General features: G+C 46.4%; 1 protein-coding gene across 4 annotated transcripts in view; it reads left to right on the top strand.

The window, feature by feature from the left end:
• Positions 1 to 3,908: 3,908 nt before the first annotated feature.
• Positions 3,909 to 16,911, top strand: part of LOC310833414 (peptidoglycan recognition protein 3-like) — a 29,070-nt gene continuing 16,067 nt past the window's right edge. Inside the window, exons 1-2 of one of the 4 annotated variants that reach the window (XM_083716145.1) lie at positions 3,918 to 3,987; positions 7,181 to 7,230. The gene's annotated coding sequence lies outside the window, so the exon portion shown is untranslated. Of the gene's footprint in view, positions 3,988 to 7,084; positions 7,231 to 16,911 lie in introns of all 4 variants that reach the window. The other 3 variants (XM_083716146.1, XM_083716144.1, XM_083716147.1) reach the window with 3 other exon arrangements.

Here is a 16,911-nt window from a genome sequence, read left to right as displayed (position 1 = left end):
CTAGCTTAAATCCCCAAGGTTTAAAGCCCCCAGTCTTCCTGATGCCTTCTGGACGTGAACTCACATTCTCTCAGCCTAACCTGCAGTGTGTGTGTGTGTTTCTCAGGATATAACAGGGAGGGGGAGAACCACGTGTGGCCGCTTTGAGCTGCTTGGAAGGAAAAATGGGACACACATGTATTAATAGGGAGACCAACTAAGGGCTCATCCAAACATCTAGGCTCTGTGTTGGAGCATCTCTGTTTGCCTTTTGCTCCAGTGAATCTGAGCAAACAACAATACAAGGAAAACCTGAATTGCTGTTTGTTCCAATTGAGCGTTAAAGAGCGGCGAAAGCTTCGGGGTGGGGGTGAGAAGCGCCCAAACACAGAGATTTAAAGTGCAGGCCCAGAAAGAGAGTGGTAAAAGATAAGTTTGGATGAGCCCTGTCTAGTTTTGTCCCCACCCTCCTCTTCCCTACTTATTCAAGAGGCAACAGTAGTGGGGTAGGAAAGCTGGGGGGGGGGGGGGGAATCACACCTGACAACCAATGTGTTTCAGATAGCACATGGGTAAAGGTAAAGGGTAAAGGGATCCCTGACCATTAGGTCCAGTCATGACCGACTCTAGGGTTGTGGCACTCATCTCGCTTTATTGGCCGAGGGAACCGGCTTACAGCTTCTGGGTCATGTGGCCAGCATGACTAAGCCGCTTCTGGCGAACCAGAGCAGCGCACGGAAACACCATTTACCTTCCCACCAGAGTGGTACCTATTTATCTACTTGCACTTTGACGTGCTTTTGAACTGCTAGGTGGGCAGGAGCAGGGACCGAGCAACGGGAGCTCACCCTGTCGTGGGAATTCGAACCGCTGACTTTCTGATCGGCAGGTCCTAGGCTCTGTGGTTTAACCCACAGCACCACCTGCTACCCAAGCACACGGGTGGATGAGTCTAAAAAGCAGAGGACACAAATTTTCACAGCCCCTTAGCAGCCACAGTGGCTCAGTTAACTCCAGAAGTGTATACTCGATTCAGACCAAACGAAGCCTCCTAGATATATCAGACGTATATACATTGTAAACTGTAATCTGGTACCCAGAGTGTCCAAAAGGCAACTCGACTCTCACAGCATACACCTGAGAGACTACCAGGGAAACAACATTCCCGTGCTAGGCGTTGGTTGGTTTCGGATAGCCTTCAAGGATTTTTCGGGTCTGCTCCAACTGGTGGCGGTCAAAGGTCAGCGGCCAAGCCTCCTAGGGCTAGACTGGTTTGATGCCCTCGGCCTGGAAGTCACCAGCATCAACTGCATCTCTAACGCAGAGACTGAGGGTTTGATCTTGGAAGGGTAATCTTACAGGGCAGGAACATGTCTGTGGTTGTTATTTTCCCAGAATGCCTCTGGGTCACTACCCCAGAGGCATTATGGGGTAGTGAAAATGGTGGTAGCTGTGGCCATCTTCCCAAGCACTTCTCCATTCCCCCCGAGCTCTGAATAAAGGAGGGTCTGCTTTGGAGACTGCTCAGTTTGGCTATGCTATGAAGGCCCCACTTTGGGGCTTCCAAGCACCAAATCACCTAAGGTCATTTGCAACACTGCTGATTGGCAACCCGCCTGTCAAATTTGGCCCGTGAGGCAGGTACTGATAATAATAATAATTATTATTAAGCAACTACTCTATTCCAAACTTAAAAATGGAAAGTGTAATGCTGGTGGTCAACAAAAGAGGTTTAAAGACTGTCTCAAGGCAAATCTAAAAAAATGCAGTATAAACACTGACAAGTGGGGAACACTTGCCTGCGAGCGCTCCAGTTGGAGAACAGCCTTTACCAAAGGTGTCATGGGCTTTGAAGACACTCAAACTCAGGACGCAAGGGAGAAATTTGATACGAGGAAGGCACGCTGGGCAAATCTACACTGTGATCAGCTCCCTCCCGGAAACTAATGTCCCCACTGTGGAAGGACGTGTGGATCCAGAATTGGCCTCCACAGTCACTTACGGACTCATTGTTAAAACTGTGTTTATGGGAAGACAATCTTACTTGGCTATGAGTGATCGCCAAATAACGATAACGGTAACGGTAACGGTATAGATAACGATAACGGTTACGATATCGATAACGATATAGGTAACGGTAACAGTAACGATATCAAATATCGATATCGATACCGATCATGGTAACGATCACGGTAACGATATCGGTAACGGTGACGATAACGATAATGTGACAACTGCACTTTGACACCAGGTGGCGCTGCTGTTTTTTCAGAGCATTTTCAGAGCGTATTTTATAGCTGTGTAAATGCAGCCTTCGAAGGAGGAGGAGGAAAGGCCAGCTCAGGTACTTGTTCTTTTGTTATATACTCCTTTTAGTGACGGAGGGACATGGGTGGCACATTAAACCACAGAGCCTAGGACTCTTTACCGTTACCCTTTAGTGACCAGCTTGAACGGAAATAGTTAGAGGACAGGAGGGGTCAGAAATTGCTGGTCTCTTAGCTGAGCTGACAGTCACTGAAGTCTCTCATCTTAGTCTGATGGAATGTGTGTTTTCAGAAGGCACTTGAGGAAAAAGCCTGTTTTACTGCTGTCTCTCCCTTTGCATTTGCTTCCAGTTTGGGCTGATATTTGGGCCAAGGAAAGGGCTTCTAGCTGCTGACTGCTTAGTCTAAAAATTGCCACCTTGTGCAATAATGAAAATCAGTTCGACAAACAAACCCGCCCAGCTTCTCTTGCCGGACCCAAGAGGACAAAGAAAAACAACCTGGGCAAAAACAAGAGGGGCAAAATCAGTTTGGGGGAATAGATGACTGCTTGCCTGGAAAACTCCTTGCTTTCACCTTCAAAGAGAGGGGAGAAAGAGGGTGGACACCATAAAGAACCGAGGGAAGCGTAGTTTGCCAAGCATGCAGAAGGTTGTTGGGAGAACCTCTTTCCCCTTACAGAGCCACAATCCCCAGGCTGGTTTAACAGTCAATCCATCTTCCCATGGAACTCTGGGAATTGCACTCTGGGAGGGGTCCTCCTAACATCTCTCAGCACCTTTGACAAACTACAGTTCCCAGGATTCTTTTGGGGGCGGGGAGGCCGTGAGTCCATAAAGGGATATGATACTGCTTTTAATGTACAGTGCAAATGGAGACCCATTTAGCCTTTGTCTAAGTGTCTTTCACTTTTAATTAATGTCATCCTTATTTTGTCTTACTGAACCATTTCTTGTCTTTTGCATAGAGAGGCCAACAAATGTTAATAATGATGGCTGGCATCCGTCATCTCAGGAGACAACGGAGGAGGGTGCCTTTGGGGGTGAGGTCAAGCTGTTGGAAGGTTGCAGTTCCTGCTGTGGCTGTAGAGACCAATGCGGGAGAGACATGTTTCGCTGAAGCTGGGGCAGATGAAGGCATCTGGTTGTGCTATTGCAGATGAATGATGGCATTGTCACTCTGAGCTTCTCCCAGCAGTCATGTCTCCTCTGGTTACTGCTATTGATACATGACTTGACTGCCTGTCTCCAGGTACTGCGGTTATATGCAAGGGATTCCCAACCAGCCGGGTTGATTTTGCAAGCCTTCATGTCATGTTTGCAGACAGCGTTGGCCTGCCAATAACAACAACAACAACAACAACACTTGGTTTTGAATGAATGAATCTTTATTTGCATCAGCCACCGGCCTTAGCAAGAAAACAACAATACAATATACAAATAAAAAGTCAATTATGTAAAATACAGTTCAGGGTTTTGGATCAATAGTCAAATAGTGGAAAAAATGACACATGGTTCTAGCCTGGCCTTTTTCTCTCGACTCTGTGCTGGGCTGCTCTTTCTAAACTTTCCTGTTAAGAAACTGGTCGAAACTTGAGACACTTCTAGCAGCAACATCCCTCCTGTCCCCCGACTGATTTCCTCCTTGCCTTTTGCAAAACGGGTTCCTCGAGATATCTTGCCTTTGAGTTTGGACACACAAGGGCTGGCACAGAACAGCCCGTCTCCCTGGGAAGAAAGAGGTGAGGCCATGAAACTTTGTCCGAACGGGACCGTGCAGAGTTTTGAGAAAAGCACCACTTTGTGCTTATCGTCCCAAGAAATGCTGTTAGGGGTTGGCTCCAGGAATAGGGGAAAGAGACTAGGAAGCTGACTCATGCCATCGATCCTTCCAGCTTGGTATTATCTCAGCATTTCTGGTGCCTGCTCGCTAGGGATTCAGGTGGGGTGTTTGTGTTTTCCAGCCCTGCTGCCTGCAGAGGCCAGGGATTGAAGTTGGGCTTTTTGCAGGTGCTCTACCGGTGATCCACAGCCCTCCCTCCAAAAATACAGACCCCAGCCTTCGTAATTCTGAACGAAGAACTGATTTACATAGGCATCTGCTGCCATACCTTAAATCAGGGGTTGGCACTTTTTTGTTTTGCCCCCTGTGGCCCCAAAGTTCCCCTTTCATGCTGACTGGATGCAGGAGACACGGAACCCTTCTGCAGAAATAGCAACAGGTCTTCATCTTGTCGTGACCCCAGACCACTAACTGTCACGGTCTGGTTCACGGGCAATCGAAGTCCCAGCTGGGGACGTCGGGACTGGGGGCAAGATGGCGGGGTGGGAGCAGGAACGGGAGTCCAGAAGCCAGGAGTCAGGAAGCCAAGAGTCTGAGGGTCAGAGAGCCAGGAGTCCAGAAGCCAAGGGTCCGAGGGTCAGAGAGCCGGGAGTCAAGAAGCCAAGGGTCCGGGGGTCAGAGATCCGGGAGTAAAGAAGCCAAGGGTCCGAGGGTCAGAGAGCCAGGAGTCAAGAAGCCAAGGGTCCGAGCATCAGAGAGCCAGGAGTCAAGAAGCCAAGGGTCCGAGGGTCCGAGAGCCAGGAGTCAAGAAGCCAAGGGTCCGAGCGTCAGAGAGCCAGGAGTCAAGAAGCCAAGGGTCCGAGGGTCAGAGATCCGGAAATAAAGAAGCCAAGAGTCCGAGGGTCAGAGAGCCAGGAGTCAAGAAGCCAAGGGTCCGAGGGTCAGAGATCCGGGAGTAAAGAAGCCAAGAGTCTGAGGGTCAGAGAGCCAGGAGTCAAGAAGCCAAGGGTCCGAGGGTCAGAGTGCCGGTAGTCAAGAAGCCAAGGGTCTGAGGGTCAGAGAGCCAGGAGTCAAGAAGCCAAGGGTCCGAGCGTCAGAGAGCCAGGAGTCAAGAAGCCAAGGGTCCGAGCGTCAGAGAGCCAGGAGTCAAGAAGCCGAGGGTCAGGAAGCAAGGAGTCAGGGGTCCGAGGGTCAAGAAGCGTGGAGTCAAGGAGCCAAACGCAGCAAGGCAGGGAACGTGTTGCTGTGGCAAAGAGCCAAAGGGAAAGGCTGACTTTATATCCCTTCCCGGCTCTTGCCACCAGGTGCTGTGAGTTACCAATCGGCCTCACCTGTGTGGCCGCGCCTTGCCTCTCCAGAACAAACTTAGGAAGGCCCCAGTCCTGCAAAGTCCTATTGGTCACAGGGCCTGGCTCCTGCACGCACACCTGACACTAACCTTCTGCTCCTGCCTTAAATGAAGTGGCCGCAGTGTGAGGGGGTGACATCTTGGTTCCCCCCTCCCTTCTGTTGGTTTTCCAGATTCTTCCTTCACAGCACAACCCCGTCTATATTTAATACAAATCAGGGTCTGTCATTGTGCATCGCGCTTGATTCACAGTCGCGCTGCATGGTGGGCTTTGCAATACTACAGCTGTTGGTGTTCTTCTTTGGAAGCCATGGTCCAGGTCTTCAACAAAGGGCTTTTTGTGGGTTCTGTCTGGTGGTGGTGGTACGAATATAAGTGAACACAATAGAACTCCCATGTTCAATTATTATATTGCTGAAAACTCAATTCTGGGAGGAAGACAATAGGGGCAAGGGAGCTGCTGCCTTCAGGCCCTGCATGCGAGTTCCTTGGAGGCATCTGCTCAACCATGACTGGATCCCCAGCCTTTGTAGAGTTGTGTGTGTGTTTGAGGTTGAATCCTGACTTGGGGGACAGGAAACGAGCGAGTGTGGAGGACCTGAATGGGGTAACTGTGCCCCTGAAGGACCAGGTGCACAACCTGGGAGTCATTTTGGACTCACAGCTGTCCATGGAGGAGCTGGTTAATTCTGTGGTAGGGCAGCTGTTTATCAGCCCCATGTGGTACGCAGGATAAGACCCTACCTGCCCATGGACTGTTGAGTGGTGCATGCTCTGGTTATCTCCTGCTTGAACTACTGCAATGCGCTCTATGTGGGGCTACCTTTGAAGGTGACCCGGAAACTATAACTAATCCAGAATGCGGCAGCTAGACTGGTGACTGGGAGTGGCTGCCGGGACCACATAACACTGGTCTTGAAAGACCTACATTGGCTCCCAGTACGTTTCCGAGCACAATTCAAAGTGTTGGTGCTGACCTTGAAAGCCCTAAATGGCCTCGGTCCTGTATACCTGAAGGAGCATCTCCACCACTATCATTCTGCCCGGACACTGAGGTCCAGCTCCGAGGCCCTTCTGGCAGTTCCCTCACTGCGGGAAGCCAAGTTATAGGGAACCAGGCGGAGGACCTTCTCGGTAATGGCACCCACCCCATGGAAACCCTCCCATCAGATGTCAAAGAGAAAAACAACTACCAGACTTTTAGAAGACATCTGAAGGCAGCCCTGTTTAGGGAAGCTTTTAATGTTTGATGCATTATTGTATTTTAATCTTTTCTTGGAACCTGCCCAGAGTGGCTCGGGAAGCCCAGCCAGATGGGCGGGGTATAAAAATTATTATTATTATTGTGATCCAGCAGAGATCTTCTTATGTCCTCAGCGCTAGCTGATAATGTATGGAAGTTCTCCAGACTTGAACATCTAAATTAGCTGGAGAAGAGCTTGCTAGAGCCCACATCATGTTACTGTGTGACCTTTAGAAAAGCTTACAATTACATGTGGACCCCACGGCAACAAAACATTGCATCATCAACATGCTACATAACTAGTTGAATCCCACCGCCCCCAGAACAAAGAAATCCAAACATGGGTAGATGATCAGTGCAGGTGACTTACAACAGCCAGTTATGTAGGGGGGAATCAGACACACTCAGATACAAGCAAACATGGAGAATTTAAGAATGCCACCATTTTTGATCCTTGCACATTAGCACCGCACAATTCTATTCGGTGACGTTCAACAGGACTAGTGCATTGCACACCCATAATCATCCTTGAATCTCTTGCTTGATTTGATTCTGATTTAGATTCAGCCACCTGACTGACTGACCACCTTTTGGAGCAAGCTACCTCCTCGGTGAGTATTTTTCTTTCCTACAACCAGGGGGCTGATTCTCTTGGGATCTCTGTTTGGTGGATATTGCAAATTTTATGACATTGCAGGTGCAACTGCTTGCTCTGTGTGAGCTCTCACCCTTGGCTCTTCTTGATAAACATTAGAGCATAGCAAGTATTTCTCACATAGTTTGAAAAGGCCAAAATTGGTTAAGGAAGACATTTCTCTCTCTCCAAATAATCTTTATTAGTTTTTCAATTAGATACTCCACATACACATATTGTATTACATTTATACTTGCTCTTCAGAGCTGACTTTCCTCCTTCCTTCTTCTGGTTTTTTATATCACATATAATTTTATTGCATTATTTTCTTCGATTTTATATCTTGTTATTCATTTTCCATATTTGTCCATAGTGTATCCATAAACAAATAAGCCCTCGTGTTTATACCATTCTTGCTGTCTGTCTGTATTCATTTATTTGAATTTGTTTTTGAATAGGTGCTCAATGATCTTAAACACAAAACAATGTGGTCCCTTACAATTCTATAATTTGTATATGATTCTATGGTTGAGGATGATGGGATTTGGAGACCAGAGACATTATGGCCCTTTCCAAAACAGAATAATAACCAAAACACAGGAACCCTTTTGCATTTGCAGTTCTCCATCCAAACCATGCTTAAACAAACACAATCTATTAAGGGAAAGTGTCCATAGGGATGAATATATTAGCGAAAATGACATGCAAAATACATTCTATCTGGGAGAATTGTTTGCAAAAAGATGCACCATATTAAGAACTGCACGCAAAAATGTGTTTATTAGGAGAAAGTCACACTAAAATGCTGGTGATTTTTTACAAGGATTAGAAAACCCCATAGAAGCGCATTTCTGCAGAAATGTAAAGAACTGATTTTAAAGTGGGGGAAAGATGAGAGAGAAGAAGAGAAGAAGAGTTTGGACTTGATATCCCGCCTTTCACTCCCTTTAAGGAGTCTCAAAGCGGCTCACATTCTCCTTTCCCTTCCTCCCCCACAACAAACACTCTGTGAGGTGAGTGAGGCTGAGAGACTTCAGAGAAGTGTGACTGGCCCAAGGTCACCCAGCAGCTGCATGTGGAGGAGCGGAGACGTGAACCCGGTTCCCCAGATTACGAGGCTACCGCTCTTAACCACTACACCACACTGGCTCTCCCAGTGTGAGAGACGTGAAACTGACAGATCCATCCCTACTGAGTGAATGAAGCCCAATTTGCACCATACATTTTAAGCAGTCTTATGCCACTTTAAAGAGGCAAGGCTTCCTCTAAAGAATTCTGGGAACTGCATTTTGTTAAGGGTGCTGAGAGTCACCAGGAGACCCCTTATCTCCCTCACAGAGCTACAGTTCCCAGAGTTCTCCAGGAAGAGGGATAAAGGTAAAGGTAAAGGGACCCTGACCATTAGGTCCAGTCATGGCCGACTCTGGGGTTGCGGTGCTCATCTTGCTCTATAGGCTGAGGGAGCCGGCGTACAGCTTCTGGGTCATGTGGCCAGCATGACTAAGCCGCTTCTGGTGAACCAGAGCAGTGCATGGAAACGCCGTTTACCTTCCCACCAGAACACTCACTTCTGGGTTTGCGGCGTTCGGGAGCCAAAATGTTTGACTCGCAAGGCGTTCGGAATCGAAGGTACAACTGTACAGTGGACACTTGGGTTGCGAACGTGCCTCCTGCACGGATCTGCGCATGTGCGGGGTGCGATTCGGCGCTTCTGCACATGCGCAAAGCTCGATTTAGCGCTTCTGCGCATGCGTTCCGGTACTTCCAGGTTCAGTGCAGTGCGCAACCAGAAAATGCACAACCTGAAGCGTCTGTAACCGGAGGTATGACTGTACTCTGAAAGACGGCATGTCTGCCGGCTGGCATGCTAAACAGTAACATGTCCAATGGCAACATTTCTGCTTCTGATCCCTATAATGGGCGATGGGTGATGCTCATTCCACCTCAGAGCGCAAACTGGAGGAGGTTACAACAATGCCTTTCTTTGATCTTTGAAATGTCGGTCTTCCTGTTATAGCCACCCCCCCCCATGGCTCCAGTTCAGCTGAGCCCTGATTTGTCCTGGAGTGGGAAAATGTCTGTACGCCTTAGTGAGTTTGGAGAACCGGGTGCCCCTCTCTCTTTCTGCAAACTTGACAGTTGTGGTCTGATTTTTCTTCTTCAATATGCACTTATTGGAATTGTATGGGGGGGTTGATGTTCACTCTGGAACCCCTCTGAAATTGTGGGGGCTCTGTAGGAATATTTCTGTTGAACCTGCAGAGCAAGTGAGAGGGGACATCCTGCCATAGCAGAACAAAATGATGGTGGTGGTGATGATGATAGTAAGAATAGCAATAATAATTATTTATTTTTTATTATTATTTTGAAATAGTTTTTAAATTGGTTTTCAAAAATATAAATGTAATGGTTATATGGGGTTGCTCGTGCGTAAGTTGCTGCCACTCCTGGCTAGGTAGCCTGGTTAAACCTTTCCTATAAGAATAGGCTGCTGGATCAGGCCCATCTAGTCCAGCACCTTATTTCCAAACCTTAAAGACTTCCCTAAACAGGGCTACCTTCAGATGTCTTCTAAAAGTCAGATAGTTGTTTATTTTCTTGACATCTGATGGAAGGGTGTCACTACCAAAAAGGCCCTCTGCCTGGTTCCCTGTAACTTCACTTCTCTCAGGGAGGGAACCGCCAGAAGGCCCTCAGAGCTGGACCTCAGCGTCCGGGCTGAACGACGTGGGTGGAGATGCTCCTTCAGGTATACTGGACTGCGGCTGTTTAGGGCAGGGGTCAGCAGACTTTTTCAGCAGGGGGCCAGTCCCTCAGACCTTGTGGGGGGCCAGACTATTTATATATATATATTTAGGGGGAATTAACAAATTCCTATGCCCCACAAATAACCCGGAGATGCTTTTTAAATAAAAGGACACATTCTACTCATGTAAAAACACGCTCATTCCCAGACCGTCTTTGGGCCAGAGTTAGAAGACGATTGGGCCAGATCTGGCCCCCGGGCCTTAGTTTGCCTACCCATGGATTAGGGCTTTAAAGGTCAGCACCAACACTGAAAGCAAACCCTGCTTGCTAATAAACTACCATACCCTCCAATATTTATCCAATGAAAATAGGGACGTTAATAATAATAATAATAATAATAATAATAATAATAATACCCTGCCCATTTGACTGAGTTGCTCCAGCCACTCTGGGCAAACTTCCAACATATATAAAAACATAATAAAACATTAAACATTAAAAGTGGTGCTATGGGTTAAACCACAGAGCCTAGGACTTGCCGATCAGAAGGTTGGCGGTTCAAATCCCCATGACGCGGTGAGCGCCCGTTGTTCGGTCCCTGGTCCTGCCAACCTAGCAGTTCAAAAGCACGTCAAAGTGCAAGTAGATAAATAGGTACCACTCTGGCGGGAAGGTAAGCGGTGTTTCCGTGCGCTGCTCTGGTTCGCCAGAAGCGCCTTAGTCATGCTGGCCACATGACCCGGAAGCTGTGTGGTGACTCCCTCGGCCAGTAAAGTGAGACGAGCGCCGCAACCCCAGAGTTGGTCACGACTGGACATAATGGTCAGGGGTCCCTTTACCTTTTTATATGGGGTGGTCTTCTAGAGGTTGCATAGTTACTTATCTCCTTGGTTCAGGGGTCGCATAACTACATACCTTCCAATATTTTTCTGATGAAAATAGGGACATCCTAAGGAAAAAGGGGCTTTTCTTAAGGAAAAAGGGGCAGAGGAACCAGAGACCAAATTGCAAACATGCACTGGATTGTGGAGAAAGCGAGAGAGTTCCAGAAAGACATCTACTTCTGCTTCATTGACTATGCAAAAGCCTTTGACTGTGTCGACCACAGCAAACTATGGCAAGTTCTTAAAGAAATGGGAGTGCCTGATCACCTCATCTGTCTCCTGAGAAATCTCTATGTTGGACAAGAAGCTACAATTAGAACTGGATATGGAACAACCGACTGGTTCAAAATTGGGAAAGGAGTACGACAAGGCTGTATATTGTCTCCCTGCTTATTTAACTTATATGCAGAATTCATCATGCAAAAGGCTGGGCTGGATGAATCCCAAGCCGGAATTAAGATCGCCGGAAGAAATATCAACAGCCTCAGATATGCAGTTGACACCACCTTGATGCCAGAAAGTGAGGAGGAATTAAAGAACCTTTTATTGAGGGTGAAAGAGGAGAGCACAAAATATGGTCTGAAGCTCAACATAAAAAAAACCCGAAGAACATGGCCACTGGTCCCATCACTTCCTAGCAAATAGAAGGGGGGGAAATGGAGGCAGTGAGAGATTTTACTTACTTGGGCTCCATGATTACTGCAGATGGTGACAGCAGTCACGAAATTAAAAGACACCTGCTCCTTGGGAGAAAGGCAATGGCAAACCTAGGCAGCATCTTAAAAAGCAGAGACATCACTTTGCCAACAAAGGTCCATATAGTTAATGCTATGGTTTTCCCATTAGTGATGTATGGAAGTGAGAGCTGGACCATAAAGAAGGCTGATCGCCGAAGAATTGATGCCTCTGTTATTTTCTCCTACAGATATAGAGCCCACTCAAAGACTCAATACGACTCAATACCCCATAAGGGAAAGGGAGCAGTTTTTCTTATAACACCAGTTTATTTATATTATTGTGTATTATGCTATTCAACGCCCTGCTTCTCAGACTGTGTGAGAGGAGTCAGCACCTAAGCCTACATGTCAAACATACATTTACATTGCATAGGGGCGTATTCTGCTGTGCTGATTCACCTTCCAAGGACTGCTCTGTTCCTTTGCTCTCAAATCTGCCTCACTGAGGAATGTTGCCCCATCCAACTGATTTTTTTTTATTATGAGAAAAACCTGTTAAAACTGGTGGCTTTTTTGTTTTAAAACCAGCTTGCACTATCAAGGGAAAACCCAGCTTGAGGAAATTGTGCAAGAATGCAACACTATCCTGAGCAATTTGCAGTCTGTTTCCTCTTAAACCAGATTTCCTCTTAAACCAGACTGTGTGCACATCAGGGGAGGCTAAGAGGCCAAATTCTGGCCCCTTTTCATTACCCCAGCAAAACTCCCAGAGTAACCTTGTTAACATTGAATTGATGGGGAACTACCAGCCCACAGGCCTCATTCGGCCCAGATTTGGCCCATGAGGCTTTTCCTCACAAACAACACCCATCTACCACCAATACTTTTGATATCAGGTGTGAGACAAGTATGGACAAGGCTACAAATGAATAACAGGAGTTTAAAGTTGGGCGACCAGTAGTTTAAACCCTCCAAGTGTCCCTGTTTTCCAGGGACAGTCCCAGATTTACAGAAGCCATCCTGGTTTCAGATTTGATCCCGGAATGCCCCATTTTCCCTTGTTGTTGTTGTTTAGTCGTTTAGTCGTGTCCGACTCTTCGTGACCCCCTGGACCAGAGCACGCCAGGCACTCCTGTCTTCCACTGCCTCCCACAGTTTGGTCAAACTCATGCTGGTAGCTTCGAGAACACTGTCCAACCATCTCGTCCTCTGTCATCCCCTTCTCATTGTGCCCTCCATCTTTCCCAACATCAGGGTCTTTTCCAGGGAGTCTTCGCTTCTCATGAGGTGGCCAAAGTCTTGGAGCCTCAGCTTCAGGATCTGTCCTTCCAGTGAGCACTCAGGGCTGATTTCCGTCAGAATGGAGAGGTTTGATCTTCTTGCAGTCCATGGGACTTTCCAGAGTCTCCTCCAGCACCATAATTCAAAAGCATCAATTCTTCGGCGATCAGCCTTCTTTATGGTCCAGCTTTCACTTCCATACATCACTACTGGGAAAACTATAGCTTTAACTATACGGACCTTTGTTGGCAAGGTGATGTCTCTGCTTTTTAAGATGCTGTCTAGTGCACACCAGAGTATACTGAGAAGAAAAGCGGCTAGTAAGCCTGATCTTTATTCAAAGAACAGTTGCAACAGGGTCCCCACTCACAGGAGCGAGGAGAACCCCAAACAATGGTGTGCAAGCTCTTATATAGACTTTTGAAATTGTCCACCCTGTAGCCCAATACCACCCCCCAAAAAACATCATCCATCCATCCATCCATCCAAGGAGGAGGCGGTCTACAGCAGAAATCCTGTCTGCCAGGATACCTGATAATGGTCACTGATTGCATTATCTGGGCAGCCTGGCCATTTTTTGTGTGATGGTTAATTCTTTAGTTCCTGAATCCAGGCCACAGGCTCACCCTATTCATACACAGATACGCCCTTAAGACAGGATTTTCAAGCAAAAATACAATGGGAAGGCTTTCCCCATTTGCCTCCCTTACTGCAGTGGAACATTTGAGGCCTTTGGGAGAGTCAGAATGACTTCAGGATTGCTCTCCTGTACTATTTCAGACACATGGTTCATGTATTTTGATATGTGTGCATTTATGAATATTTATTCTATATCTGAGAGCTTAAAGTTCTTATAACACTGGGTTGCCCCAACCACTCTGGGTGTATATAAAAACATAATAAAACATTAAATGTTTAAAACCTTCCTATACGGGGCTACCTTCAGATGTCTTTTAGAGCCTGCATAGTTATTTATCTCCTTGGCTCAGGGGTCACATAACTCCATACCCTCCAACATTTCTCTGATGAAAATAGGGACATCCTAAGGAAAACTGGGACATTCTGGAATCAAATCAGAAGCTAGCATGGCTTCTGAAAATACGAGACTATCTCTGGAAAATACGGACATTTGGAGGTGGATGGGTGAGGAGAAACTGTAGGCTCTTTATTTCCTGCAGGAAAATGCAATTTGCTGAGCATTTGGGGAATATTTGTTGCCACCTGGTGGCACAATAGAAGAATGCAAGGTTTTTCTGCAAGTGGAGATACTATTTTTTGCAGATCAGAGAGCGCCCAGGTTTTGCCCACAATCAGTGCTGGATTTAAATATAAGCTAAACAAGCTATAGCATATGGCCCCACTCTCTTTGGGGACCCTAAAAAATTTAAAGGAAAAGCAACAACCTGGATGTACATTTCCAAAATATAAGATAAAAAACAAATAAAATAAAACCTACATGCAGCAACCGTGTTTTGTGTTGTGTAGGCTCCTGTGATGTAAGTAATGGGCCCCACCTTCTAGCCTGCTCCCTAAAATATCACTGGTTTGCTCATTTCTATATATAGGGTTCCTACATTCTGCATGGACTGGTTGCATGGCAACATGCGCAAATAGCTTTAGATACCTATTGGGTCCATAAATTACCATATAGCATATATTCAACACAAAAAACAGCGACAATTTGTTGTTGACAAAGGACAGCTGGACATATAAAGGGCCCCATTACCTTCAGTAGCCTAGGGCCTCAACAAACCTAAATCTGGCCTTGCCCACAATGTCAGCTTTATTAAAATAAACCAATTTTAAATTAATATAATACAAATGTACAAAAAAATCATAGAAGGTTCCAAAGTTCTACTTAGCGGCTTGCGGTCTCTATTGGCTCATGAGCAGGAGTGAAGGCGGACATGCACTCTGGACTTTAAGAAGGTCAATTTCCGAAAGCTTAAAGAACTAACGGGTGAGATAGCGTGGTCAGAAATACTCAAAGAGAAGAAATCCAAGATAGATGGGAGTTGCTTGAAGGTGAATAACTCCTAAGTTAGCTTGCTGCCTTCAGGTGTGGTGGAGATTGTGTGGCGAGTTCCCAACCCCCCAAGGTAGAAATAATGACACATGGCACAATTATTAAGGTTAATGGGCTAAAAAAGGCCACAACTTTATTGGTTACAGGTGATGAGCGGTATTGGCTTAGGCATTGGTCCTAACTGACTATATCCAACTCCAGGAAGGAGTTGAAGTCCAGGAAGGGTTAACCACCAGTAGGGGGAGTCCTGCTGATGCACATCAATTAGAAACTCCCCTGGGGTCACCACTCGGGGGTGTGCCTTAGGCTCTCACCTCCCTAGGCTTCGGACAGGGCCACGCCCCCTGGAATCCTTTATCAGGCTACCCTTCTTTTTTAAAAAAATATTTTTTATTGAATGATTTTATGTTACAAAAAACAATACAGCCGTACCACCACCAAACATAATCAAGAAATAAAAATTACATACATCAAAATTTAGTTTATTTGTTATTTGCCATCTTATTTCCTCCCAAACATTGCATACAAAAACACTCATATGTGCAGACACCCCCACCCGCACACCCGCACACGAAATGATAATAATGAAAGTAAATATTTTTCCAACTTTTATCTTCCAAAATCTTTTCTTCAACTTTGACTTCTTGTCAAGTCCCTTTGCATATATTTTATCTTAAATTTGAATGTACACAAAACAATAAACCTTTCTATATAATTTTTCTGATACATTCTGAAAACATAATAAATCCTTAATTGTTGTCCACCTCCATCAGGCTACCCTTCAATACATGGGGCAGGTGATGGCGCTACCTCCCCTCTTCCATCTACAGAACAATACCAGTGCCTAACTGCCAATACCAAGGAAGTTGTGATGATTTGCTATGAGGCAGGTGAAAACCACGTGGCTGGTGCCAATTTGCCAAGTGGAAAAATTCCTACCAGGCCCCTCAACAGCGACCAACCAAGGTCCATAGCAAGGTCAAGGAACGAAAACCTTATAGGGCGTGTGGGTGGAAAAGCAGGAACAGCTGGCAGGCGGCAAAGAGGGAGATCCCCGGCTGTATCCTGCCTTAAATAGGGCAGGCCACGCCCCCAGAGCCAGCCAATTGGCTGGCCAGGGGGTGACACAGCTGGGAATTCCCCCAATCGCGCGGGGCTGGGCTCGCGAAGCCCGCAATCCCACCTCCTCCTTAAGGTGGAAGTGGCTTTTCTTTCTCCCCATCAGATCAGATTCCTTTATGTGTATATAGACCATACCATTGATAGAAGTTAACTTGGACCCAAACAGAGCTATATATAACAGATGTGCAGGAACCAAAACTGAGGGTGGCTAGTCCCTTTTGGCAAAGTTCCTGGAGCTGCATGCTGCCACCCTGTGGCAGAATAGGACTCTGCAGGCTGCCTTGCAAATGAAGAGGCAAGACAAGGTTGGAGTCTACACACATATAAAAAATCGTTCTATGGCTGGTGTTTTGTTAGCCCCCAAAGTGGAAAGCGAACGAGGTCCCGACTAAAGAAGATTGGCAACTTAAACTGGTGGAATATGCGCAGCTTGCGGACCTATCATGTAGAATAAGAAAACAAGAAGAACATATGTTTAGAGAAGATTGGAGCATGTTTATTGGAATAATAATAATAATAATACTAATACTAATACTAATACTACTACTACTACTACTACTACTACTAATAATAATAATAATAATAATTTATTTATACCCCACCCTCCCCGGCCAGAGCTGGGCTCAGGGCGGCTAACACCAATAAAATCACAGTAAAAACATAATGGGGGGGGGGGAAGAAAGGGGGGGAAAGCCAATTTAAAATACAGGTTAAAATACAATTTAAAATGCAGCCTCATTTTAAAAGTAGCCGATAAATCAAGACCGTAAGGGGAGGGAAATATAAGGGTCAGACTGAGTCCAAACCAAAGGCCAGGCGGAACAGCTCTGTCTTGCAGGCCCTGTGGAGAGATGTCAAGTCCCACAGGGCCCTGGTCTGTTGTGACAGAGCGTTCCACCAAGTTGGGGCAAGTACTGAAA

This window comes from Podarcis gaigeae (assembly GCF_964106915.1).
Source record: "Podarcis gaigeae genome assembly, chromosome: 16".
In the NCBI taxonomy this organism is placed as follows: domain Eukaryota; kingdom Metazoa; phylum Chordata; class Lepidosauria; order Squamata; family Lacertidae; genus Podarcis; species Podarcis gaigeae.
This window is presented reverse-complemented; position numbering and strand designations above follow the sequence as displayed.